The sequence below is a fragment of the Oryctolagus cuniculus genome, chromosome 3, assembly GCF_964237555.1.
Source record: "Oryctolagus cuniculus chromosome 3, mOryCun1.1, whole genome shotgun sequence".
NCBI lineage: Eukaryota > Metazoa > Chordata > Mammalia > Lagomorpha > Leporidae > Oryctolagus > Oryctolagus cuniculus.
The window spans coordinates 112,187,234-112,214,896 of record NC_091434.1 but is presented as its reverse complement, the minus strand read 5'-3'; the positions used below and the strand labels follow the sequence as shown (position 1 = coordinate 112,214,896).

The window sequence follows — 27,663 nt, the reverse complement described above, 5'->3', positions numbered from 1 at the left end:
ATCAACAGCTGCCTATGCCCTCCCTCCCCAGCCTCCCAGCCTCCAATAAGGATCTTCACACTTTCTGCTTCTGTTAGTTCAATTTTGTTAGATTTTCCAGATAAGTAAATCATATGGTATTTGTCCTCCTGTGCTTGCTATGTTTAACAAAGCATAATGTTCTCCAGATTCATCCACCACAAATGACAGAATCAGCCCTTACTTTAAGACTGAATATATTCCATTATGTACTTATAACAATTTTCTTTATCCATTTATTTGTAGATTGATACCTACGTTGCTCCCATATCTTGGTTATTGTGAATAATATTGTAATCAAGGTGGGAATAGCTATCTCTTGAAAATGTTGATTTCAGTTCCTTAAGATTTTTTTTGCTTTCTTTTTAACTTTTATTTAATGAATATAAATGTCCAAAGTATAGCTTATGGATTACAATGGCTTCCCCCCCATAATGTCCCTCCAACACGCAACCCTCCCCTTTCCCACTCCCTCTCCCCTTCCATTCACATCAACATTCATTTTTGTTTCTCTTTATATACAGAAGATCAATTTAAAATACATTAAGTAAAGATTTCAACAGTTTGCTCCCACACAGAAACATAAAGTGAAAAATACTGTTTGAGTACTAGTTATAGCATTAAATCTCAATGTACAGCACACTAAAGACAGAGATCCTACATGAGGAGTAAGTGCACAGTGACTCCTGCTGTTGACTTAACAAATTGACACTCTTGTTTATGGCATCAGTAATCACCCTAGGCTCTTGTCATGAGTTGCCAAGGCTATGGAAGCCCCCTGAGTACACTGACTCTGATCATATTTAGACAAGGCCATGGTCAAAGTGGAAGTTCTCTCCTCCCTTCAGAGAAAGGTACCTCCTTCTTTGATGACCCGTTCTTTCCACTGGGATCTCACTCGCAGAGATCTTTCATTTAGTTTTTTTTTTTTTTTTTTCCACAGAGTGTCTTGGCTTTCCATGCCTGAAATACTCTCATGGGCTTTTCAGCCGGTTCCACATGCCTTAAGGGCTGATTCTGAGGCCAGGGTGCTGTTTAGGACATCTGCCATTCTATGGGTCTGCTGTGTATCTCACTTCCCATGTTGGATCGTTCTTTCCCTTTTTTATTCTATCAGCTAGTATTTGCAGACACTAGTCTTGTTTACGTGCTCCCTTTGGCTCTTAGTCCTATCATTATGATCAATTGTGAACAGAAATTGATCACTGGGACGAGTGAGATGGCATTGGTACATGCCACTTTGATGGGATTGAATTGGAATCCCCTGGTATGTTTCTAACTCTACCGTTTGAGGTAAGTCAGCTTGAGCATGTCCCGAATTGCACATCTCTTCCCTCTCTTATTCCCACTCTTATATTTAACAGTCATCACTTTTAGTTAAGTTTCAGCACTTAAGAAGAATTGTGTATTGATTACAGTATTCAACCAAAAGTATTAAGTAGAACAAACAAACAAAAATACTAAGAAGGATAACATATTAAGTTGTTCATCAACAGTCAGGGCGAGGGCTGATCAAGTCACCGTTTCTCATAGTGTTCATTTCACTTTAACAGGTTTCCTTTTTGGTGCTCAGTTAGTTGTCACCTATCAGGGAGAACATGTGGTATTTGTCCTTTTGGGATTGGCTTATTTCACTCAGCATAATGTTTTACAAATTCCTAACAGGGATCACTTTTCAGTTAAAATTTAAACACCTAAGAATAATTGTGTGTTAAATACAGAGTTCAACCAATGGTACTAGAACAAAAAAAAAAATACTAAAATGGATAAAGTATACAAGTCAGTCAGGAGATTCCTCAGAAACCTGAATATAACCCTACCATTCAACCCAGCCATCCCACTCCTTGGAATTTACCCAAAGGAAATTAAATTGGCAAACAAAAAAGCTGTCTGCACATTAATGTTTATTGCAGCTCAATTCACAATAGCTAAGACCTGGAACCAACCCAAATGCCCATCAACAGTAGACTGGATAAAGAAATTATGGGACATGTACTCTATAGAATACTATACAGCAGTCAAAAACAACGAAACCTGGTCATTTGCAACAAGATGGAGGAATTTGGAAAACATCATGCTGAGTGAATTAAGCCAGTCCCAAAGAGACAAATATCATATGTTCTCCCTGATCGGCGACAACTAACTGAGCACCAAAGGGGAAACTTGTTGAAGTGAAATGGACACTATGAGAAACAGTGACTTGATCAGCTCTTGTCCTGACGGTTGATGTACAGTTCCTTAAGATGTTGACCCAGAAGCAGGATTACTGGATCACATGGTAGTTCTGTTTCTCTATTTATCCCATTTTCCATAATTATTGTACTAATTTACATGCCCTCCAGCAGTGTATAACAGTTGTCTTTTCTCTGCATCCTTTCTAACACCTGTTATCGCATCCTTTTATAAAGCTAACTATTCTCTTCAAAAATATTTGTTTACAGGTTTGAAAGGCAGAGAGCAGAAGCTCCCACTTGATGGTTGACTCACTAAATGGCCACAACAGTTGAAGCTGTTCCAGAACCTGGAAACTCAATCTACACCTCCAATGTGGATGGCAGAAGCCAAATTATAAACCATCACTTACTTAGGGTCTGCCTTGGCAGGAAGCTTGAGACACAAGTCAGAGATAGGAATCAAACTAAGGTACCCTAATGTGGTATATAGGCATCGTACCCACTACTCAAAATTCCCACTCCATTCTTCATCATTTTATAAAATTCATTCTAATAGCTCTTAGGTAATATTTCATTGGGATTTTTAATTTCATTTCCATATTGATTAGTGATGCATACTTTTGTCATGTTCCTAGTGGCCATTAGTAAGCCTTCCTTTGACAAATGTCTATTCAGGTCCTTTGCCCATTTTTAAGTCGAATTATTTTTTTCTTTGCTATTAAATTGTTTGAGTTTCTTATGTATATTGTCTATTAACTCCTTATCAGATGTTTATAGGCATTTTTCTCATCCTGTAAGTTGTCTCTTCACTTTGTTAATTATTTCTTTTGCTGTACAGCTCTTTTTAGTTTGATGAAATCCCATTTGTCATTTTTTGCTTTTACTGCCTGTGTTTTGGGGTTCATTTTCAAAAAATCATTGTTCAGAACAGTGCCAGTAAGTACTCCCCCTATGTTTTCTTCTGGTTGTTTTATAGTTTTCAGGTCTTTATCTTAAATTTTTATAATCTATTTTGTGTTGAATTTTTATATAGTATGAGAGATTAAATTCATTCATCTGTGGATATCCAGTTTTCCCAAACTATTTTTGAGGATACTATTTTCCCCATGGTGTTTTCTTAGTATTTCTGTTAAAAATCGAAGACCATAAACATGTGGGCCTCTTTCTTGGTTTTATATCATGCTGCACTAGTCAATAGATCTGTTTTCAAGCCAATACCATGCTGTTTTGATTACAATTACTTTAAAATGTGTTGTGAAATAAGGGAGTGTGATGCTTCTAATCTTGTTGCTTTTGCTCAGGATTATTTTGACAATTTGAGGTCTTTGTGGTACTCTATGAACTTACGGGTTTTTTTTTCTATGATTGTGAAAACTAACATTTCTTTCATTTCATCACGGAGGGTCCAACATGGGCATGCCAAGAAACCAGCTCAGAGTGCATGCTCAAGGCATGCCACTCTCCAACCACAGTGTACATATTATTTCAAATGCAGTTCCACTATTTGAAGAGAAATCACTTCCCCTTAAGGTAGTTTTAGTGTTTCAAATTAAGAGAATAGTAAAGGAAGTATTGGTAAAATATCTGGTGTATAGTTAGAACTCCATAAATCTTCATAATACTTATGTGTCTCAGTTGGGAATTATTTACTTGATAGGTTTGTCAGGAAAAAAAAAAATATCTGCTGAATCTAGTTTAAATCAAAGAGAGAATTCCCTGAAGAACTATGAGGGCAGCCAGCAAAATCACAGAATGTAAAGATTTCCTGGCATCTTGGATATTGGAAAAGAAAGAAATAGATACAGCTCACATCCTATCTTATCTTCTAGTCTCTTGTTTCTTTGTCTCATTGCTCTTCTACTGCCTGCCTACCCTTTCCTTTTCCCACTTCCCCTCTCCTCTCCCGGCCACTTTCGCCTGTCTCTAGTCCATGGAAGTTTCTGCTCTCTTCTAGCCAAGTCCAACTTACTTCTGTGTGAAGAATACATCATCGATTAACTGAAGTGTCTTTTTCTGAATTTCCCATTCTCATGGAGAACATACGGTTCCCACAGTTTGCACAAGGCATCTACTCCAATCCAATGCATGATAGCAGGGATGGGAGCATGATAAATTGGCTAAAGGGGCCATGGGAGCAACTCCTTAGAGACAAAGATATGGGCGAGTCAGATAAATGAAAGACTGAGCCTACTTCACTACTATTATCATTATCACTGGAGGCAGGAGAAGAACCAAACCAAGATGCTCTGGGTCAGGCACTGCATGCTATGCTTTTCATTATGGCCCAGTGTCCTCTTCCTGAAAACTCTAAGCCCTTTAAGATGGAGAATCAGTCTATATGAAGTCTTGTAATCAAATTTTTATAGCAATAGTATTCATGCAGCCAAAAATTGAAACAATTTCAAACAACCCCAATACTCATCAACTGGTGAATGGATTGTCAAATTGTGATATACTCATACTATGGAATCCTACCCAGCAACATAAAGGAATAAAATGTTATTATACATAAAGCACAAATGAATCTCACAAAACATTATGCTAAGTGAAAGAAATCAAATGCAAAAGGCTACAATTGTATAGTTCCATTTATATTGGAATTCTAGAAATGACAAAACTATAGTGACAAAAAAAAAAAAAAAAAGATAAGTGGTTGCCTGGAGATGAGAATGGGGAGGAGGAGCAGTGTTTGACTGCAAATGGACATGAAAAGACTTTTTAGGGTGGACAGAACTGTTTTATATTTTCATTGGATTAGATGAAGATTACCTAATTGCATACAATTACCCAAATCCATTAAACTGTACATCAAAATGGGTGAATTTTATTGTACTTAAAGTATATCTCAATGAAGCTGTTCAGATAAAAAGGGGAGGGAAGAAAAGAGAGGGATGGAGAAGGAAAGAGTAGAAGGGAGGTAGGAAAGGAGCAAGAGTGATTTCAAAATTCTACATGTTCATTTTCAAGTTAATCATCATTTGCCAATTACTATGTTTATGAATGTGTAACTACTACTAATAGAATATTTTATTAAGCAATTACCATATGGCAAAGTATGTTAAGTAATTCCTTTCTATGCATTATTGAATTTCACTCTCACAACAACACTGAAGAGTAGGTGTTATTATCCCCATTTTTGATATTAAAAAACAGTCATTCAGAGAAGCTAAGTTTCTTGCTGAGACCACACAGATAGTTAGTGGCAGAGCTAGTATACAAAATCAGGAGTACCTGATTCTCAAGTCTCTATTCCCAGCAGCCACCCCTCCAGAGTGAATCCATTATTAAAACCAGATATTTCCTCAAGTCTTGATTCTCATTATCCTGGTTAAAAACAGAAAAAATCTGCTAAAACACTGTGAAATTGATTTTAAACAAAAATTCATATTTTTACAACCATGTGTTTTTTATATTCTTAAGAAGAATTTAAAATAGTTGAATACTACAACTACAACTACAATACTACTACTAATACTATAATACTACTACTAATACTACAACTACTACAACAAAGGTAGACCAAATGTACATGTATCATGAAAGGTGTGATTTTCTTGTTTGTGTGATATTTACATAGGAAGAATGTGTGAAGAATTGTTTCAGAAAAATCTCAAATGAAAACTGGATAACTCAGATGCACAGAAGCTAAGCTCATGATGCCTTGCAGAATGCTAGCCAACTTTCAAATAAACTGAAAGCCTTCATTGATCATATACATGAAATTTAAAATACTTTGTAGCATGTCAATATGAAGACACTATGCTGGCAGAGTGAATTATAAAAAACAAGGCAATTATTTGAGCAATTTTTGCCATATCTATCAGAAATAAATAATTTAATGAGGTGCTATCACAACTGGGATTATATACTATTTGGAAAACAAAGTAGAATGAAGCATAGAAATTTTTTTTTGACAGGCAGAGTGGACAGTGAGACAGAGAGACAGAGAGAAAGGTTCCTTTGCCGTTGGTTCACCCTCCAATGGCTGCCACGGCTGGCACACCGCACTGATCTGATGGCAGGAACCAGGTACTTATCCTGGTCTCCCATGGGGTGCAGGGCCCAAGGACTTGGGCCATCCTCCACTGCACTCCCTGGCCACAGCAGAGAGCTGGCCTGGAAGAGGGGCAACCAGGACAGAATCCGGCGCCCCGACCGGGACTAGAACCCGGTGTGCTGGCGCCGCTAGGCAGAGGATTAGCCTAGTGAGCCGCGGCGCCGTCCTACATAGAAATTATTTTAACAGGGGCAGGTGTTTGGTACAGAGGTCAAGTTGGCACTTGGGATCTATAGATCCCATATGGAAGTGCTTGGGTTTGAGTCCCAGTTCAGCCTCCAATTCAGCTTCATGCTAACATGCACCCTGAAAATCAGCAAGTAATAGCTCAAGTAGTTGGGTCCCTACCACCTATGCGGGAGACCTGAGTTGGGTTCCTGGCTTCTATCTGGCCCAATCTCAGCTCTTGCCTGCATATGGGAAGTGTATCAATGGAAGGAAGATATCTCTCTCTCTCTCTTTCTCTCTCTCTCGCTCCCTCTTTATTTCTCTCTCTTTTCTTTGTCTCTTTTTTCTGCCTTCCAGATACATAAATAAAATTTCAAAAACAAATAATTTCAGCATATCTTGCAATAAAATGCCCAGACGGAAGTTAATATATATTAAATAAACACAGAACAATAATAAACTTCAGAGGTTCATAAGTGAAAAAAAATTAAAAAGTGTGAGCTATAAGTCAGAGTGGACTGTGAAGGACCAGAGGTGTCACAGGGCAAGAGAATTTAGCAGCAGGGTACAGGCTAAGAAGCATCAGTCTGGCTCTGCACCCTGGTGAAGTGACTTTAGTACCCATGTCACTTAGGCAAGTTATTCATCTGTGCCTCTATTTCCTCACTTGTGAAACGAGTATGTGGAACTGCCTTACAGGGTTGGAGGAATTAAGGACATGCCACTCTAGAACACCACTTTGGTGTATTGGTTTTTCAGCTGAAGCCACCCAAATATAGCAAGTCCAAGAAGGGCTCCCTAACCTCCCATTTTCTACTTTAAAACAGACCACACAATTTCCCAGGAGAAAATCACCCACCCCAGGAAAACACACTCTTATCAAAATACTGAGAATTGACTCTGAAATGGGTCACTACAAACAAACCCACTAAAATAACCCTTATTTTCCACTTGTTTCCCCCAATAAATGTCTTTGTATTTATTCTACAGTTTACTGCCTTTAAAAGGTATATGAGCTGTTTGTTCAAGTCATTTCTTTTAGGTCTTAATTTTCTTGTGAGAACTCCCGGATGCAAGCAAAATTTTAGTAAAATATTATGCTTTCTCTTGTTAATCTGTCTTATGTCATTGTAATTCTTAGGCCCATCCAGAGACCCATAGAGAGAAACTTTTCTCCTCTTCAGCCTGATATACAAACTAAATAACATAATGCATGAAACATGTTTAGGGCAGTGTCTGGCATATTGTCAAGTTTCAGTGAGCATTAGATGTTGTGTTACAATATAGGTGGAAATAAAGGTGAAGCTTAAGACTCAGTAGGAATTTAAGAGGATAGACGTGATCTTGAGGAAAGCTTCAGTATAGAGAATGATGGAACAACAAGGAAAGATGGTGAGGAAAGAGGCTTAGAATGGGTGGAGGAGATACATCTTATGTTGTGGAGAGGCAGAAAATTACAGTGAGATTAAGTGGAGGAAAACCGAAGATTGACCTTGAAATCCAGAAATGTGATTACACAGAAAAACAATGGAAAATCGGTTAGATTTTTCAAGAAGCAATTGCTCAAAAAAATAAGGTTTCAAGAAAATTCGTCTCATAGCAACATAGGAGATGAGTTGGAAATAGGCAGTGACAAAGGAAAGGAGAATAAATAGAAGGCTATAGAAGAATCTTGCATATTTCAACACAATTCTAAACTTCAGACCTGAAATGAGAAAGTCAGAAATCCACCCAACAAATGGACATTCCACAGCATCCCTGAGTTATGGGAAGACTACAACTACTTATTGTAACAGTGGGGAGGAAGAAGAGCCTGGTTTTGTAACAAAGAAAATAGAGGATGTATTTTACTACATTTGGTTAAAACACACCTATTCCAGAAATCAAAATAAACTTTTCACAGTTTTTCATTCTTTTCTTCCCTCATAGGCAATTTCAAATATACTAGAAATATTTTATAGTCCTCCAAAGCTATATAAAAAAACCAGAAACTGAAGAATTATTGTTTAAAAATGTCTAGTGTCTTATATTTCATGGCATAAAGATCTTAGAAACTTTAACATTTAAAAAAAAAAAAAGAAGCCCGGTTGATCTCAGCCTTACAATCACCTGCATCATTTTGAGACCATCCAGCCCTGAATTCATGTTCCTGTGCAATAGCTTCACTTGTTTTATCCTACATCCATCCCCTTTCCTTCATGTCCCACAGCCACTCTAAGTATGTGGTTTGCAGCTTCCAGATCCCTTCTCTCCTTTTCAGGGAAATTTCTTTTTCTCAAACTCAAGGTATTCACCTGGGTATCAGTATATTTTCTTTACATTGAGCCTCAAGCCAGTATGCTAACCTTCCTGACCGCCCCCCCCCCCCAGTGCACCTCCATTGAACATTGTTACCAAGGCATTTATTTGAATCTCCCTATCTTCCAAAAGAAACCAAAGGCACTATTATAATCCATCAAAACTCCTCAGCTGCACACCCTTGTTACAAGCATATATATTTAATGATTAGATACTACAGATAAAGTCAAACTACATTTTCATAGTCATTTTAGGACAGAAACCTTCCTCTGTCAAAGGAAATTACTGTCATCATTAATATTTTTGATCAAACAGCAAATGCTAACAGATACGTTGTCTGTCTGAGGCTCCTTGTATAAAGTCAGGCAAGTCAATGGCACAGAGAGCATCCGTCAGCAAAGCTACGTGCAGAACGATTGCAAAGGGGGTGTACAGCTAGAAGCAACAAGCACGGAACAGTGGTCCAAATCAAAGCCACTTCTGGAGCTCTTACCCATCTTTCTCTACAGTTCTCTGTGACTTCTTGTATTTCACATACACATGTGTACACACGTGCTCACACTCACACAGTTTTCACATTGTCTTCTCTGTGACATTGTGACCAGGGCTCTGGCTTTCTCTATCTCATAGTGCTCCATTTCCTATATCTCTGGTGCAGAATACACATTTCTGTCTAATCTCAATATGGAAAGAAATCACGCATTTAACATTTCAAAAATTCACATTCAAGTGTGAGTCACTGGATGATGTGCTTAACCTCCCAGGGATGTTTGAATTCTAATTCGAGCTTTCACTAATCCAGTGGCTCTCCACTTGGGAGAGCCTGTGGGGAAGATAATCTTTTTTTTTTTTTTTTTTTTTTTTTTTGACAGGCAGAGTGGACAGTGAGAGAGAGAGACAGAGAGAAAGGTCTTCCTTTGCCGTTGGTTCACCCTCCAATGGCCGCCACGGCTGGCACGCTGCAGCCAGCGCACCATGCTGATCTGATGGCAGGAGCCAGGTGCTTCTCCTGGTCTCCCATGGGGTGCAGGGCCCAAGTACTCGGGCCATCCTCCACTGCACTCCCTGGCCACAGCAGAGAGCTGGCCTGGAAGAGGGGCAACCAGGACAGAATCCGGCGCCCCGACCGGGACTAGAACCCGGTGTGCTGGCGCCGCTAGGCAGAGTATTAGCCTAGTGAGCCGTGGCGCCGGCCAATAATCTTGATCAGAGTGTGTTTCTGGGTTCCCCCATGGTGACGCCTACGTGAGAGAAAGAATGGGTGCTCTTTCCAATTCTGAAAGAAAACAATTCAATCATAGCGTAACTCACTAATTTGTTAAGGATGATTACAACTACTTTATTGCTTGCTCATAGCAACTTTGGAATCCCTTTTCAGTTTTGCAATAGAAATAGAATAATTCCTTTCAAACTTTCAATAAAGAAACCTATCTTTTTATTGATACCTCTTTAAACAAGAGGTATGTTCATTCACAATTCTTACCTGTATTAAAATTTCATAAACAGTGACCCTGTCCAAAAATACTTGTAGAGAAACTCTCTGAAATGCAGAATAAACACACACACACACACACACACAGACAGAGTGACATGGATTCACCAAAAAGTTTCATAGAATGTTGGTTTTACTTTCTTCTCTTATCAGTTGTATCCTAACTTTAATGATGTTCGACCAGATGGAAAGACACCTTCTTCATCAATTATTTCCCACTCTGCTTTAGTAGTGAATATGTACTTCTGACTAATATTTTATCATATGACACCTGAGATACAGCTTCATGAGTCTGAGAGTTGCAAAATGAAATTGAACTGCTCTAGCATCAGGGCCATAGCCAAGATGACAGATATTGATTGTGCCCCAAGATGTAATGTAGGCACCTAATGGTGCGTAGTAATGTACAATGAATCATTAGAATATTATTTTAAATTTTCCATTCACCTGGGGGATTGCTAACCGGGGATTTCACCTTCAAGTCACTCCCCTGCCTCCTCAGGTTTAGGAGAGCACTTGATAAAGGTCATTTAGAACGTGGTGGATTTTTAGCAGCTTTGGATTATTTTCTGGGTCTCAGGAAGCAGAGATCCATATTACTGAGAAGTAACCATCTTTTTTAAAAAAAAAAATTTTATTTTATTGATTTGAAAGACAGAGATACAGAAACAGAAGGAAAGTGAGCTATCTTCCATCTGCTGGTTCACTCCTCAAATGACCACAACAGCCTTGGCTGGGCCAGACCGAAGCCAGGAGACAGGAGCTTCTTCTGGGTCTCACACCTGCAGGGACCCAAGAACTTGGGCCATCCTCTGCTGCTTTCTCAGGCACATTAGCAGGGAGCTGAGTTGGAAGTAGAACAGCTAGGACTTGAATCAGTGCCCATATGTAATGGTGGCTTTACCCACAGCACTGACCCCAGAAATAGCCATCTTTACAAAACATTTTAAAATATATCCTTTCCAGGAAAAATACAATAGCTGAGGTTTTGACATGCAAGAGCTAAAGTCTACTTATAATAATCCTGTGACACATGATTAGTGTTTATTGAGAACTTGCTTTGTTACTTGGACAAGAACTTCACAACATTATTTACTGAGTGTTCACAATAACCCTCTGTAGTATATGCTGTGATTATCTTCGCTTTAAGTACCTGACAACAAAAGTAAACAGAGGCAAATGAAGTAGCCTAATAGGTTCATACAGCTAATCAAGGTTAGGCCCAGGATGAAAGCCCAAACGTTTCTGTATCTGGAGACCCCTCACTCTTAATTATTACTTAATCCTAACTTTAATAAAAAGAAAAGAAAGCTATGAGATGTGAAGTCACTCACTGATAAGTTAAATGGTGGCTCATCTTTGTAAACATAGTGTTCAACCTAAAGCAGGTTGCCTAGGCCAGTCTCCTGATCCTAGCTATTAAGTACATGAAAAATGTTCTAAGTGCCTTTTCTGTGGCCTTCAACTCTGAGACATTCATTACTGTCCTCTGTTGCCATTAGCTACTGCCATTAGCTTCTCCCATGGAGAAGCTCGGGCACCAAATAGATTCCTGCCTTCACCTTCCCCCCACAACCTAATTACATTTTCTGGGCTCTTTTCTCTCTGGGCATTCAAAAGATATTTGAGGTACAGTGTTTTTGCTTGCTAGTGCATCAAATATAATTTGCCTCTGTACTGCCCTCACTCTTTATTCTTTCTTTGTCTGTGTGGATGCCGGACCTTGATGCTTTGATTCTAGGGCACCTGTCATTTGAAGAAAGTAGTATGGCAGCTGGTCAGTTTTGGGTTTTAGGATCACCAAGTCCAAATCCGTTTTCCAAACTTTTTAGCAGAGAATTGGGACTAATCTCATTTGAAATATTGGTACAACACTTAGTATTTTATCAAGGCTTCCCAAGGTTAGCAAATAATTAGATGGTGCTGAGTTGTGAATCTTGGCAGAGATAAATATTTCAATACCAGGGAACCTTGTTGCCTCATATGTCATCCTATGAACAAATGTATATCATGCTCAAACTAAATGTAAGCCTGATTCAGAAAATTTCCTCCTTTTTTAACATGATAACTAAAAACTTTACTATCCTGATCAGGGTTCCTCAAGAATTCCTTAATTCAATCAGTGGAGTCAACCTACTGTGCGGCCAGCTTCCATTAGCTTCCACAAATTCAGCAATGACCTAGGTATTGTCTCTTCTCTCAGGATGTCTCTACATTTTGCAGAAGTAGAGTGACTTATGGTCATGAAAGAAATGAGATTGGAGGACACCATTGTGGTGCAGTGTTTTAAGCCACTGTGTATGATGTTGGCATCTCATGTCAGAGTGTTGATTAGAGTCCTAGTTATTCCACTTCTGATCCAGCTTCCAGCTATCTCACCTGGACAGGCAGCAGAAGAGTACTTGGGCCTCAGTCATCTAAGTGGAAAATCAGGATGTGTGTGTGTCCTGAGAGGCAGCTTAACCTGCTACACCACAGTGTCTGCCACTAATTATGATTTTAAACCAAAAATAATACTATTTAAAAAAAAAACTTCGGGGAAAGTCCAAGTACTAGGTAGACCATCCTCATCTGGAAAGCGAGACTAGAGTAAAGCTTGAAGCACAGAAACGGAACCCAATACAACCCCAGTAGTGGTATGGGCCCTCCCTAAAGCCAAGGTCATTCTGGCTGTGGATATCTTCCTGTCTCTTGCACTATATTAGAAGTGGTTGGCATTTCTTTTGCCCTGGCCTTACTATACCCTCAAGTGGATGAAGAAAGTTCAACATTTTCTTTGTTGTTAAACAGACTGGCTAGAATCCTACCCTTTACTTACTGAGGGGAATTGCTTAAATCCTCTGATTTTTTTTTTCATTTGTAATATGGAGATAACTCCACATCTCTAATAAAGCTACTGGGCTTATTAAATGAAATGCTATCTCTGAAGGGCTTAATGGAAGATTGGCTCATAATAAGAACAAAGAAGGATGCTAGCTTTTACTCTGAACCACATGCAACATCCTACTTTGTGACTCACACACTGCTCTGAAGTGTGTTTGTATATATGTCTATGCATGGCAAGAGGGTATCCCTAGTATTTCCATTAGGAATGATTTTATAACAGTAATACTTGATTAAAAGGTCTGTACAGTCACCCTTTTGTGATTCCTCTGCTTCATTATGATGAGCCTGTGGCTCAGATTATGTACCTTTCTTTTGCCAGCATTTCTATATTGAATTCTGCCCAGGGGCATTAACTGGAGACCAGAAGGCTGGGAGAGAAAGAATGAATTTGCTTTTCGAACTTTGCTTCTGTTCCCATAAGACTCAGCTCAACAATGACCCTTTATCAAGGCAGTAGCCCGTGGCTCAGGTTTTTACCTCTCTTTGTGTATCCCCAGTCTCTTTGTGCCCATTCAGAGATAGAAGTGATGGCCAGGCACTGTGCTATGGTCTGAACATATGTAACCCTCCCCACAAAACTCACATGTTGAATTTCAAATGTTAAAGGGTTTTCAAAGTGATGGTGTTACAAGGTGAGATCATTGGCAGATGATTGGGCCATGAGAGTAGAGTTCTCAGGGATGGGAATACTGCTCTTATGAAAGAGGGAAAAGAGGGTCCTAACCCCTTCCTCTACATGAGGACATAGCAAGAAGGCAACATCTGTGAAACAAGTAGGCCCTCACCAGGCAACAACACTGCTGGTGCCTTTATATCAGACCTCTCAACCTTCAGAACTATGAAAAATATATTTCTATTATTTATAAGCTACCTGGTCTACAGTATTTTGTTATAGCAGTCTCACAGGACTATGGTACACCTTCTCATCAGACCCAATTTAGCAATGCCCGTTCTTTGAACCTCTGAGATAGCGATTTCAGCACAACAGACTCCCTATCTCCAAAGTCCTAGACACAGGTTTCACAGGGCCTCCACCAGGCTTTTTGGTCTTAATAACCACAAATTACACCCATCAGTACTTTAGAAGAGGTAGCTACTACCTTCCATTATAATCTCTGAAATCTCAAAGTTAGTCCTTCAATACTCGTTTGACCAATACCCCATAAAAACATCCCCCTGTTAAAATATCAACCGTGCTTTCTATTTTTATAATTGGGCACTGACTGATAACAAGGATTATCAAGATCATCTTTGAACAAAAGTGGAAAGAGGAAGTTACCAAAGAGAAAAATAAATATTATGAATATTGTGAAACACTCAGAAGAAAAAATATATACCCCATATCTGTGAGCCCCGCTGTATCTATGCACTCATCCAAACATAGGCGGAAAATATTCAGAGAAAAAAATTGCATATGTACTGAACATGTACAGATTTTTTGTCATTTTTCCCTAAATGATATAGTATAATCACCATTTATACAGTATTGTACTAGGTAATACAAATAAAGAAGAATTAATGTTTACAGAAGATGTATTTAAGTTATAGGCAAATACTATGCCATTTAATATAAGGCACTTGGGCATCAGCAAAATTGGTCTTGGAACAAATCTCCCATGGATATTGAGACATGCTGTCATATAGATATAGATATATATAGATATATAGATTTAGATACAGATATAGATATATACACAGGTATAGATATATAGATATAGTTAAGATATAGATACAAGTATAGATATGTAGTTATAGTTAGTTGGTATTCACTTCTCAGATAATAAACTACCAAAAGGATGGTTCAATCTATTTCATCAACATCCTTCAGTGCATCAAGAAGCTTATTTGCTCTTCATTTTCCAGCTACCAACTCACCAAATGTTCTTTAGATATGAATTTATGGCCACATCTCTTAATGGCCAATACTTGTTGACATCCAATGCCAATACCAAGGCCAATTATACTCTTTTGGCATATTTGCAGACAATATAACTTCCTTTTCAAAGTTCTCAGAAAAGCACATCTTCTATCTTAGCTATAAAATCATGCTTTGTCCAAATTCGCTATTTTGATATAGCTTGAGTTTTCCAAGAAATTATTTTTCTGTGGATAGCATTTCTCAAGTTGATGGGCAGTGGATAGAGAGGAATGAGATAATGGAGAAAGATTACATGTGTTAAAGTGCTTGCAAATGGTTTCCCAGAGCTAGCACAATATTTACAGAGTTCAATATTTGCTCCCTTTTGATACAAAAAAAAAAAAAAAAACTTTAATCAACTGAAGTGGCAAATGCAAAGGTAGATAAGATGAGTTGAATATAGCTGAATTCTTACTGGCATTCTTCAAAGAGTTCTAAATTAATGGACCTCAAAGCAAAATGACAACTCAGCACCTGCTCAAATGCCAGTACCACACAAGTTCAGATGACTTGGCTACAGATGGGGACATCTTTCAAGCAATAAAAATGCATAATAAGTACATATAAATAAGAGCCCACATAGAATTTCACACAAACTTTAAGTATTTCTATAATTCTTGGCAAAAAAAAAAACACAAAGTTTTAAAAATGAGATTTACTTGCTCCTTTCCCAAATTACCTGGTTACCATCTAACTAGATATGAGTTATTAAAAGAACTTCAAAGTTTCTAAAATTTATTATAGGAAACTTTTGCACATGAAACAGACTGTTTTATGACAAGACCAACCTGGTTCCGTGACCTTGGTCCTACCTACCTGTGATTTACATAGAAAGGCCCAAAAGAAAGGCTTTCCATTTCGGTGACCCACACTGTCACTAGGACCAAACATTTCGACGTATTGCAGAGTGGCTGTTTTTTAAAGCTACTCATTTTTACCATATTCTTGCAGAAAATATTGGACATATTCATTAATAAATATATATTTTTCCAGAATATCTCTAACAGATTCAGTTTCCCAAAAAGTCATGTCTGTTGTGTCATTCTGTTTTGAGAATCTCAAATTTCCCTCCAGTTGTTTTCTCAGAGCTAGGTACACTGTGCTCAGAAGCTATGGCCAGATTCCCTGATCCTTTTAATCAGGACCCTTCACTGAAAATTAATACCCTCTCTTGTGCATCCCTGGTTTCTTTCCACTCTAGGAAAAGACTTGACTATCATTCACCCACAGGCATCAAACTCATACTTGTTTCTTTCTTCCCACATCCAACTTTTCTCGTCTAGAATATCTTTTCAAACATTTTTACTGTTTGTTACCTACATTAAGTTAGTTCCATCTCATTGAAGATTAATAGCAATTCTGTACTCCCTATGTACTGAATCTACTATAAGCAACTTTACACATATTGTATTTGTTATTTTCCAAAAATTATTGAGGAACATATTATTATCCTCTATTTATAGAAAAAGCTAAGGCAAATAAACTTGTCCAGGACATAGAGAGCCAGGATTAGAACCCAGGCAGTCTGCTCTAGTATTTGACTCTTAACTGTTAATCTTTTTACTGAGAATATTTTGGATTATTCCTATCTGAAAATACATACCACTGACCTAAATTCTTTCAGCATACCTTCACTAAAGTAAAACCAAATATTTCATAATATGATATGTCAGGTTATACTCTAGGGTTCCTAGAAATATTAATGAAATATTTGTTTACAGGATACTTACAGATGTGGAAATTGAGATGCAGAAAGGTCAATTACACACGAAGAACTAACCGGACTCCAGAGTCAGTGCTCTAACCATAAGATTTCTGGCACTTCCCACTGGCCTTTACCTATATGAAGTGTGTTTATCTTTTTTCTCATTTATAGAACAATCTTCTGACCTCTGAACCTCTCAGCATTACCACACGGTAATGTTCTTTCCTTCATGCTGACCAAAGGCCCCTCAAAGATGCCTTTTTACAATAACTCATTTCCCAGGGTCAATTTTTCTAGAGTGAAGAGTGAACCCTCTAATATTTCTAAGTGAGAACTATTGAGTGTCCTCTTCTGGTTTTCTATATCCTATTCTCCATTTTGTAAAATGTTACTCTGTCCTATATTAAATTTCTGACCTTGATTGAAATTTGGGTACATTCTCTTATCTTTCTGAAACTCATTTTTTTCTTGATAGTTCCTACAAGCAATAAAACAAAATCCTTCCCAAAATCCAAGTTCTACCCCCTCCTGGACAAACTGAATCCTGAGTCTTCCTTCCTAGAACCACTCTAAACCCTTGATCTTCCTTATGCTCTCTCACTTCACACTACTTATTGTACCTTATCTGCTATCTGTCCCTTTACTGGATTCCACAGAAAAAAACCTGACTTAACTCCATTTTCCTTAATGATTTCAAACAAATTGACACCATATGACTCCTCACTATCTATCCAAGACATTTCTAGCCAATGTATCCTATCTACTCTTCCCAATTCTAAATCTTTTCCTCATAACTCCCGCTGGATCTCATTATTAGTTATGGAGCTTTTCCTAAGAAGGATGTTATACCTGCAATAGCACAGTATACATTAGCAAAGGCCTTATCCAGTTCCCAATTCCTCATTTGTGCCTATCTCATTATTCCTGTTCAGGAAAGAGTCCACTCCTCCCAAGCACTGAGTATCTCCCATGGTATTCCTATCCTGCAGAAATTGAATAGCAGTCTAAATTCAAAGTAATAGTGTCACCATCATCATATTAGCCAGCATTTATTGAATATCCACAATAGGCCAATAACTGTGCCAATTTTTAGATATAAGCCACTTCATTCAACACAAACATCTCTGCAATTTGTTGTATCATCATCCCAATTTTTACTGCTGAGACATCGGCTTTAAGACTAAATGATCTGCTCAAGGGACAGAGGATCCAGGGCCAAATCTGGGCAGTTACCACACTTTGCTGCCACTGTGCTTTACCACCCACAGAGTTTATTATATATCCTAAGCCCATTACTCATTAGAAAAACATGACTCACCTGTCCCTTCTGCATTACAAACTATTTCCAGTCCTAGTTTTCTTTTTTTTTTAAGATTTTATTTATTTTATTTGAGAGTTACAGTTAGAGACAATGAGAGGAAGAGACAGAGGGAAAGGTCTTCCTTCCATTGATTCACTCTCTAAATGTCTGCAATGGCCAGAGCTGCGCTGATCCAAAGCCAGGAGCCAGGCATTTCTTTCTGGTCTCCCATGTGGGTGCAGGGGCCCAAGGACCCTGGTCATCTTCCACTGCTTTTCCAGGCCAAAGCAGAGAGCTGGACTGAAAGTGGAGCAGCCGAGACTAGAACCGGCGCCCACGTGGGTTGCCGGCACCGCAGGCAGAGAATTAACCTACTGTGCCACGGCGCCGGCCCCCTAGTTTTCTAACTGCACAAAACTGTCTGCTATTTCTCATAGTATCCTTGTATCTGTCTTCAAATCCACCAAAATCTAAGCTTCGGAGGATCATGTTACTCATGCCCACGTCATCATCCTTAGCATGGCATCCATGAACATTCCAGAGATTCAACAAACATTTGTTGAATTAAAATATCCTATTTTTTAAGAAATGAAGCTATCTCTGTACCTCAAATGGGAGCTTTAGTATCTGAAGCCTACAAAACCACACTCCAGTGTGTAATAGCTGCTGTTACTACCACTGAGTATGCTATGGAGACTGTGCAACTGTTCTTATTAACCAACCAACTGAATTTGGAAAGCATTCTTTCTAACTTATATGTAAGATAGTGTAAACATAGAGAAAAAAATATATGATGTGCAAGAAGATGGTTGATTCTAAAGATCTGTGAAATATATCAGCATAGGCATATAAATCTTACTTGTTTTAAATTTTGAAATAAAAAAACAGCTTTGATTCTAAATGATGACTGCTGCATGGTCCTTATTTTTCAGTTGCTATTATTCCATTAAAGAAAAATTAAGATAATCTGGTTAGTTGGTCACTGGTCACTGATAACCTATCCTTAAAGGCTCATTTAGTAGTCCATTTAACATTTCATAAAAGTGTTTTATAACAGAAAATTAGTTTTGGGGGTAAAATTATGCAATATGTCACTTTGTCAAAATATATAATTTCTGATATGATATTACCTATTAAAGAAAAATGCTACTGAAAGAATAATAATTAGCAGGCGCCGCAGCTCACTAGGCTAATCTTCCACCTTGGGGCGCCGGCACACTGGGTTCTAGGACCAGTCGGGGCACAGGATTCTGTCCCGGTTGCCCCTCTTCCAGGCCAGCTCTCTGCCGTGGCCAGGGAGTGCAGTGGAGGATGGCCCAAGTCCTTGGGCCCTGCACCCCATGGGAGACCAGGATAAGTACCTGGCTCCTGCCATCGGATCAGCGCAGTGCGCCGGCCGCAGCGCTCCGGCCACAGTGGCCATTGGAGGGTGAACCAATGGCAAAGGAAGACCTTTCTCTCTGTCTCTCTCTCTCACTGTCCACTCTGCCTGTCAAAAGAGAGAGAGAGAGAGAGAGAGAGAGAGAGAGAGAGAGAAATAATAATAATTAATTAGAAATGCTGAGAAATCAGAGTGGGGTAAGAATGCAGAGCCAATCCAATTGTACCAAATGCATTCAATCAAGGTTCCTTAGCCAAGATAGAGGTGAAAAATAACTCAATGCAAAGGATCTGATAACAGAATTGTCAAGGGTTAACAAACCTTTCTAATTCTTAATCAAAAGTTTATATTCACTAATTAGCCTATTTTGGGGGATTTTACAACTGTTTTCTATGAATACCAGATATGCTCAGAAAGAAAATACTGAAATAAATGACAAATATGCTCATTGGCTCTGAGAAAAGTCCTTTTTATCTCATGAATACTCCATGTAAGAACACTTATTATATCTGCCTTCTAAGGTGAGTTAATTAAATTCTAGAATTAAGTATCTGAAAATTTTACCTTGCAGACATTTGCTGGCATAAATCTTTCTTGAAATCATGTATTTTTTTAAATTTTTCTATGAGTAAAATCAACAACATGGGTAGAACTTTGCTAAGGAAAAATTTGCTGGGAAACATCTCAGGTTATCCACAGAAATGAACTACCTCTGCTGATATTAAAGGAAAGTGGAACTTCTCATTCTGCAGAAAAGCAGGTGACAAACTTGGGTGCTAATTTGGGCTGTTAATGCCATAAATGATGAGGAATCACTCCCCTTCTTTCATGGCGATATAAAGAAGTGAAATAACCATGAACTTTGACTTTTATACAGAGATATCCATTACAAAATTAATTAAAATAGTGAAAATTCAGAGCAGTCTAAGTGTTCACCATTCAAAAAAAAAAAAACGACATAAATTGCATGATATCCACACCATAGAATCAGATTAAGCCATTAATGGTATGCAGAGACTATGTCATGAAAGAACATTTTATGTAGGAAAAATGACTTCTGATTTTTTGTTTTTCTTTCCTTCATCGTATTTCAAGTTTTTCAATTATTAAGCAATTGAAGTTTTAAAAATTTTTGGAAATTTTACTCCATCAGTTAGCGTTAGCAGGTACTAGACTTGTCTATGTGCTCCCTTTGACTCCCAGTCCCTTCACCATGACCAACTGTGAACTGAAACTGATCACCTGGAACAGTGAGATGGCATTGGTACATGCCACCTCGATGGGATTGAATTGGAATCCCCTGGTATGCTTCCAACTCCACCACTTGGGGCAAGTCTCTGGTCCTCGGGATGCACTTTTATTGAACTGGCCTCCAGAAGGTGTGCAGGTGAGCCCTGACTGTCTACATCTCAACCCACTCTCAGGGAGACCAAAAGCCTTCAAGTATCTTAAGCTGGGAGACCAAAAAAGGGGTGCCATGATGCCTGATAGTTCAAAATTAAATTTTAAACTATTAAGGTGAGGATTTAAAAAAATTGCATTATATAATTTACACAAAAGCAATGCTGTCACCTCCTCCCCATACCTTCCACCACCACCACCACCCCTTCCCCCCCGCACACGCCAGGACTGCACCACTTTCTTGGAGAAGTGGGGTGGCATTTGGAGGGCAAGGGGTTTCCTGACACAAGGCATCTGGCAATATTTGGAATGACTATAAAAAAAGAATAATGCGCAATCAAAGTTGTTGGCCACATATTAGAACTTTGGGGATGCTCCCTCCAATCGACTGCTGTCACCTTCATTGTTCCAATTTTTAAAACACTGAATCAAAAGCGCCAAAACAAAAAAATAAATAAATAAAAAATTAAACCACAGAGAACAAATAAAGCTATACCAAGCCCATCTCGTTTTCTGTTCTAGTTGGGTTTTGTCAAAAAAAGGTGTAACGCCACTGAGTTAACACTAGGCCCAGAAGCCTTTGCGGTGAAAGATGGAGCAGCCGGACTAGTCCTCCTCCTGCTTGTTGAGTCACCTTTGGAAGGTGGACAGCCTGGCCAGGGTACAGCTGCGGTCTACGCGGAGTGCTTGTGCTCAGCGGGAAAGATGATCTTGATCTTCGCAGGGCTGGGCACCAGGTGGTGATCTCTTTCTGCATCCTGTCAGCGATTCCCCAGGTACATGGTGGTGCCTCTGGACACCACAATGTCAACATACAGGTCCTGGCGGGGCGACGTCACACTTCGTGATGGCGCTGTAGGTGGTTTCGTGGATGTCACAAGACTGTATGCCCAGGAAGGAGGGCTGGAGGAGCGAGCCTCGGGACGGCGGAAGTACCCGTTGCCGATGGTGAACACCTAGCAGTCGTGCAGCTCCTGACTCATCTCCAGGGAGGAGGAGGGCGCATCCGCATACATCTGGTGCTCAAAGTCTAGGGCGACACAGCGCAGCTTCTCAATGCCATGCACAGTCTCCGACTCGGCTGAGGCAGCAAAGCTACAGCTGTGCTCCGTGAGGATCTTCCCGAGGTAATCAGGTTCCAACTGTCCGGTCCAGAGGAAGGATGGTGTAGAGGAAGTTGTGCCCCTCGTAGATGGGCATAGTGTGGATGACTATGTGGTTGGAGTCTGTCGCAATGCCAGTGGTGCGTCAAGAGGTGTACAGGGACAGCATGGCCTGGATGGCCATGTACATGGCTGGAATGCTGAAGGTCTGGAACATGATCTGGGTCATCTTCCCTCGACCTTTTTCCCAACAAGTAATAGAATCATGTCTCCTTACCTTCTCTCTCTTTTCCCTTTTGCTTCTCCATAAGCCAAATTCTGTGAATTCTTCATATGTTGCCTCCCCGACAAAATCTTTCTTGCCTGTTTCTACACTGGTGTGCCTCTGAGAATGCCCTGGGTTGAGGAGTTTGCTGGGGTGAGTAGCTCTTGAAGGCTCTCTTACAGATCCTTTGCCTTCCGTTGCATCCTTCTTCCTACTTTCCTCAAACTTTCTTTCCCCACAAAGTTGGCAGCTTGAGTGTAAAAAACCTCACAAAGTTCAGAAGGCAAGAATAGCCATGGCAAAGCCTACCAAAAGTAAGTAGCTGATTCTACAAAGGACACATGAAAAGAGACCAGAGCAGAGGAGCTTACTGAATGCAGAATGGGTCCACGAAAGCGAAGAATTCTTCAATAGTATGATTAGTGCAGGAAGTGACCAGAGGTTTAAAGTCTTCAGAAAAATATGTAGCCTAAAGTGCTATTTACACAATAGAGATCATGCATAAGGCATTCATTGATAGTCAATATCCTTAGAAAATATTCCTGAACCAATAAATAGTTAAATATAATCATAGCACTTGCTGAGAGTTGTCTATATTCAGACATTTGTTAAGGGTTTTAAAGACACCTTTCTTAGTTATTCTTAAGTGTTAAAAATTAACTGAAATGTGATCCCTGTTGAACATGGGAGTGGGAATGGGAGAGGGAAGAGATGTATAATTTGGGACATGCTCAGGCTGACTTGCCCCAAGTGGTGGAGTTGGAAGCATACCAGGGGATTCCAATTCAATCCCATCGAGGTGGCATGTACCAATGCCATCTCACTGTTCCAGGTGATCAGTTTCAGTTCACAGTTGGTCATGGTGGAGGGACTGGGAGTCAAAGGGAGCACATAGACAAGTCTAGTACCTGCTAACGCTAACCGATGGAGTAAATAAAGGGGAGAGTGATCCAACATGGGAAGTGAGATACTCAGCAGACTCATAGAATGGCAGATGTCCTAAATAGCACTCTGGCCTCAGAATCAGCCCTAAAGGCATTTGGAGCTGGCTGAAAAGCTCATGAGAGTATTTCAGGCATGGAAAGCCAAGACACTCTGGCAAAAGATCTCTGCGAGTGAGATCCCAGTGGAAAGAACAGGTCATCAAAGAAGGAGGTACCTTTCTCTGAAGGGAGGAGAGAACCTCCACTTTGACTATGACCTTGTCTAAACAAGATAAGAGTCGGAGAACTCAGAGGGCTTCCATAGCCTTGGAAACTCATGACTGGAGCATAGGGAGATTACTGATGCCATAGCCAGGAGTGTCAATTGGTAAAGTCAACAACAGGAGTCACTGTGCACTTACTCCTCGTGTAGGATCTCTATCCTTAATGTGCTGTACATTGAGATTTAATGCTATAACGAGTACTCAAACAATATATTTCACTTTGTGTTTCTATGGGGGTGCAAACTGTTGAAATCTTTACTTAATGCATACTAAACTGATCCTCTGTAAAAAAAAAAAAAAAAAGAAATTATCAATTCCCAACTTGACTCTCACTGGGATTAAACATGACAATAGGTCTGATCTGATTTCATCATCATTTAAAAAAAAATCATCTATTATTTTTCACTTCATGTTTCTGTGTGGGAGCAAACTGTTGAAATCCATACTTGATGTATACTAAGCTGATCTTCTGTATATTAAGATAATCGAAAATGAATCTTGATGTGAATGGAAGGGGAGAGGGAGTGGGAAAGGGAAGGGTTGTGGGTGGGAAGGACGGTATGGGGGGGAAGCCATTGTAATCCATAAGTCGTACTTTGGAAATTTATATTCATTAAATAAAAGTTTAAAAAATAAAAAATAAAATAAAAAATAAAAAATAAAAAAAGACACCTTTCTTTACATCCTGATATCAACCCACTTTATAGCTGATAGCACAAGTCTTTGAGGGGTTAGCAAAACTCCCTGAAGGAAATGCCAGTGCTATGTATAAATTCAGATCTGTGTACCTTATTAAGTCCCTGTGGGCTTACTGCAGATTGTTGGTATAAAAACAATCACTTGCTGAGCATAGTCTAAGGTACTTGTAACTCCAAGAGCTAGTCCAAACAATCTTTTATGGGCCCAAATTCATACACCCTGTTTGCAAGTTCTAGGTAGGGGAATGAAAAAATAGCCTCTAGCCAAGCCACTGGCTGAGTAAGGAGCTAAAATGTAATATTCTTGAGCAGTGTCACAATGGGACAAAAGTTCACAAATAAGGTGTGCTATTGTCCCTCCTTCGTGGGTAATGAAATAAGCAATGATGACATCTGTGAGAAGAGGGTTTCATTTTCCTTTTAGATGTACATTACATTTTTCATTAAAAATCACAAGAATCATATATTCAGACTACAGCTATGGAAAAAACAGCTCTATTTGCTCATTGAGATATGGTCTGGAAACTTCTGCCATTTGTGTTAAAGGCCAGGTCTGTTTGTCAACTGAAGCTGGCCCATGGACTGTACTGTAAAGCAGCTCCTCAGAAAGTCTGTCTCTATGTTTCATGTTGTTTTCATACATTCCTGGAGAGAAAAATGGGATGGAGAACTCAAAAATAAAGGCACAGGAAAGAAAGATTCAGCAGAAACATGACAGCTACATCAAGGATTTGAGCATGGGTGAGATTTCACAGACTCGTGTGGGAACTTGGACCCTGGTAAACATTTGGGGTGGTAAATCTTCTCTCTCTCTCTCTCTCTCTCTCTCTCTCTCTCTCTCTCTTTTTAAATCAGAAGAGAAGTATTTTCTGATCAGCAGAGCTCTTATCCTCAATGGAGACCAGTGCCTGAATGCTAAACCCAGTGGGTATAATATTCGTCTGCTCTGTCCCAAGGACCACAAAAAGCATCAGCCCTCAGTGTAAGTTCAGATTCCCCAGCAATGTCTCTCACCAAGTAAACAGGACCCCCGAGCTTGTGGTGTCTCCCCCTGAAACTGCTCAAAGTCCCAGCCACATCGTGAGTCCCCCCACACCCTCAGTTGTTTTCACAGTCTTGATTCAGAAGCTCCACACAGTCACAAGCTCCTGTTATTTCTCCCCACCAGAGTCAGGAGTCTCCGCAAGGCTGATTGCCAGGCACAGATACAAGCTGGCGCAGCTGTTACGTATGTCCAAAATGGCACCCGTTCTATCAGCTTGTCACAGTACACCTTTGTAAAGTGATAGGAGAGAGAGAAATGTGTCTGTCCCGTATTTTTTTTTTTTCTTTTCTAGTTTGGCTGGTGCGCTTTCCCCTATGGGGCTTCAAGCCTCATTCCCTCTAGGCTCTTCCTACCGCTTTTTTGCCAGTGTCTCAGCCATCGCAGTCTCATCTCACCTCACTTTCCAGTGCTGGTGTGTAGGCTCTCAGCTGCTAGGAGTCCCAAGCTGTGGCCGCCCTGCCCTCCACGGAGATCCACCGTGTCCCTTTAAGTTCAGTAGAGTTTCCTCTGCCATTTTCCCCCTAACTCTTCCCTGAGACTACACTACGTCCACTTTTTTTGAACTATATTCTCCTGGGTTAGAGCAGTAAGCTCCCTCCTACTCTGCCATCTTGGATCTTCCCTGGGTAAACATTTAAAGCAGCTTCTGGTCAGACTTTATTTTGAAAACAGATTCAAATAGGGCGGAAATATTCACTCATAACCAAAAGGGTGTCTGAAGGAGCGAATGCTCCAAATGTTCTCTCTGGCAGTAGTTTTTAAAGGAGTAAGAAGAATCTGGGATCATTTAAAATGCTCGATGATTTAAAATTAGTTAGCATGATCAAGTAGGGTGTGTATTATATTTCCATCAGATTCGCATGCGGCCTGAGGCTGTGGTTCCAAATGGGATGCTGGAAGGCAGCGGTGGGGGTGGATTTTGGAAAGGACCTACCTACGGAAAGGATGTTGCAGGAGCCTATGTGGTCACAGGGAGGTCTCTAGGCTGCTATTTTCCAGACGGGTTTTCAAAGCAGTGTCCACATGAGATCCCTGGACTTTTTTTTTTTTTTTTTGACAGGCAGAGTGGACAGTGAGAGAGAGACAGAGAGAAAGGTCTTCCTTTTCTGTTGGTTCACCCCACAATGGCCACTGCAGCTGGTGCACCACGCTGATCTGAAGCCAGGAGCCAGGTGCTTCCTCCTGGTCTCCCATGCAGGTACAGGGCCCAAGGACTTGGGCCATCCTCCACTGCACTCCTGGGCCACAGCAGAGAGATCCTTGAACTTGAATTAGTGTCCTATGGTCATATATATGCTTAAAATACACTATATACTATAATTCTGCCACAGCCTAAGTTTAGAGATTTATAATACATATTAGAAGTATATTAAGCACTATAAAATTATGTAATTAAGAAAGCTACTTAGTTTTACCCTAATTCAAGATTTGTCATTTGTCTATGGGCTCCTTTTCATATTGTGCTATTACTCAGTAGCAGTAATAAAAATGAGTAACACTAATAAGCACTTACACTGTATTGGACCTTGTTTAGGAGTGAAATACATGTACTGACTCACTTAATCCTCCTGTCAGCCTAAAATGTAGTAGATATTGCTACTGTCACTCTTTTTCAGATGAGAAAATTGAAGCACAGTATAACTTACCTGATATCACTTAACAAGTAGGTGGAGTTGGCTGGATTCAAATCCAAGAAGTGCTACACCCTTGCCCAGCTGCTACATCACTGTGCCAATGTATAACCAACAAGACACAGGACAGCCATGACATATTTATGACTACAAAATGTGTAAGGTGATAAAAAAAAAAAGTTAAGGCCATTTCTGCAGCCATTCCAAAATTTGAATAGCTAAATTATGTTTGAATATTTTTTGTATATAACTTTCTGAATTCAGCAGTTATTACTTTAGCTGATGAAGACTTTATGGAGATGATAACACATACTATCATTCTGTTGGATCAACTCAACTGGTCTATGATTTATTGGTCAAGAATGAAGATCTTCTCTTTGCCAATGCATGTAAATTATTTCCTCTTGCATCATTTTGATGTTCTCATCTTAATGACTTCTCTACTTATCCAGAATACACGTTTGCTGTTAGTATTTATCATTCTTCTGATTCGAAATTGATATTTTGGGGCCCAGCATTGTGGCTTAGCAGGTTAAACCACTACCCGTGATGCCAACATTCCATATGGGTGCAGGTTTGCAACCCAGCTACTCCCTGCTAATGTGCCTGGGAAAGCAGTGGAAGGTGGCCCAAGTGTTTGGACTCCTGCTGTCCATGTGATAGACTTGGCCCAGCCCAGATTATTGCAGTCATTTGGGGAGTGAACCAGAGAATGGAAGATCTCTCTCTCTCTCTTTCTTTCTCTGTCTCTCCCTCTCTTTCTACAACGCTGACTTTCAGATAAATAAATGTCATTTTTTTTAAAAAGAAGTGTAGTTTTAAAATAACAATTTTCTTGATTTAAACTTCTGGATTTATTTATCTATATTTTATTTGCTTCTGATGTTTAAAATTAGCCAAAGTCAATTTGAAGAAA

General features: G+C 39.6%; 1 protein-coding gene and 1 pseudogene across 1 annotated transcript in view; both read right to left on the bottom strand.

Annotated features, from left to right (window-relative positions):
- DPP10 (dipeptidyl peptidase like 10) overlaps window positions 1–27,663 on the bottom strand; it is a 1,559,001-nt gene that overhangs the window by 1,489,800 nt on the left and 41,538 nt on the right. The gene's annotated exons all lie outside the window — the stretch shown is intronic.
- Window positions 1,972–27,663, bottom strand: LOC138849010 (actin, cytoplasmic 1-like; annotated as a pseudogene).